Source organism: Cyprinus carpio, chromosome A7 (assembly GCF_018340385.1).
Source record: "Cyprinus carpio isolate SPL01 chromosome A7, ASM1834038v1, whole genome shotgun sequence".
In the NCBI taxonomy this organism is placed as follows: domain Eukaryota; kingdom Metazoa; phylum Chordata; class Actinopteri; order Cypriniformes; family Cyprinidae; genus Cyprinus; species Cyprinus carpio.
In genome coordinates, this window is record NC_056578.1 from 40,479,262 (window position 1) to 40,481,035 (window position 1,774).

General features: G+C 35.0%; 1 long non-coding RNA gene across 1 annotated transcript; it reads right to left on the reverse strand.

The window, feature by feature from the left end:
- Positions 1-405: 405 nt before the first annotated feature.
- On the reverse strand, positions 406-1,178 carry LOC122145483. Its single transcript, XR_006160367.1, has 3 exons — positions 1,021-1,178; positions 677-777; positions 406-576 (listed from the first exon to the last, which is right to left on the reverse strand). It is a non-coding gene; the product is annotated as an uncharacterized LOC122145483 (long non-coding RNA).
- Positions 1,179-1,774: the final 596 nt, after the last annotated feature.

Below are 1,774 nucleotides of genomic sequence, written 5' to 3' on the forward strand. Positions count from 1 at the left end.
CGTGACATACAGCCAAGTATGGTGGCACATACTCAGAATTGGAGGTAGACAGATATATGAGCAGTGGGCAGTGGGCAGCAGTTGGGGGTTCGGTGCCTTGCTCAAGGACACCTCATTCATGGTATTGCTGGCCCGAGACTCAAACCCACAACCTTAGGGTTAGGAGTCAAACTCACTAGGCCACGACTTCCCCATATTTTTCCACAAGATAAATCAATATCTGAAATTAAAAAGTTTAAAAATGCCAGTTTAAAAATGTACTACATACTCTTGGTATATATTTTGGTATATTTTGCCTCCTCAAGCAAGATAATGCCATATCTGAAAATAAACAAATTACCTAGTTTGAAAATTTACTACATACTTTTGGTTTTTAATATTTTGCTCATTGCTCATAAGAATCAATGTACATAGTTTAAACCGAAAAAATACATCAATTAGATCTGTGGAGCTGAGCTGAAGAACTTTTTCAGACTCGTTCTGGAGTTCCATCCTCTCTTCTTTGCAAACATGAACACACTCCCAAACAGATCAGGGAATGAAGCCATCAGGCTGATGCTCTCCGCGTCCTCTGGACTATGTAGAGAGAAAAAAGACACCAAAAACATGGTCTGACACACAATAATAATAAATCATTCTGGTATAAATACCGTGTATGGTATTACATGTCACTCACTAATGCTCGTGCAGGTTACGTATAAATCGCAGCAGGCCCAGTGTGTTCTCAGGATAGCCTTTCTTCTTACCGTCCAGTTTCTGGACAATCTCAGATGGCAACTGACAAAAGAAATATATTTACAAATACAATTTATAAATATTTTTACCCAAAATTATAGCAGGCCATGCATTACATTCATCTGATTTAACATTCAACTGAGAAAAGTCTAGAGGTCAATAAATCAGATTTTTGAAGTTGTTACTATTTTCATCATTTTATTATTTAAACATTTCTTAAATACATTTATATTTACACATTTATGTAAGTATGTTTGAATATTTCTGTATTGAACTTAGACTCACTTTAGTCTTCCATTCAGAAAAGCTTTTCCCCTCTGTGTATTTTTCAATGGCTTGAAGGAGCTCCTCATTAACATCACGACAGTTCTCAACCTCTTTCTGGTTTCCCAGTTTTTTCAAATACTCCACTCTCCTGACAGGATTTCAGAAACAGTTCAATCTCATCAGCGAATAAAAAAGTTTATCTAGATGCAATGCAGTTTTCCCTCCATTTAATATAAAACCCTAAGTTGCTAGTACTGTAAGCAGTGCTGAACCTCTCTTGTACCAAAATATTAGATCATGAGTTTAATAAGGTCATGAGGTGTTTGTTAATCTTAGAGTGATAAGTGCCATTGCCAAATCAATGGAGCATTTTACCTTTCTCTTTTTAGGCTTTAAATTAATATGTTGGTTTTTTAATTAGTTTTTGTGTTTTTTTTATCTTGTTTGTTTATAGACTAAATTATATCTTTTGCTACATCATCACCCAGATGATCCAGAGAGTATATTCCTTGAGGGTTTGCTCCACAGTTGGTCTGTTTATTGGCAAATGGATGGTGTCCTCTAGAGAGAATGTAGTAGACTAACATCCCAGCAACCTTCAATCAGGGAACAGTGTTACTAGTTTAGAATTTTCATCTACTAAAATTAAAATTAACTGTATTTAAGTCAATAAGTAAATTTCTCATGATATATTTTTGTAATATTTTTAATTAATTTACAATAATACAATATTGTTGACTCAAAAGGAGAGGAGAGCCCACCTGAATGTCGG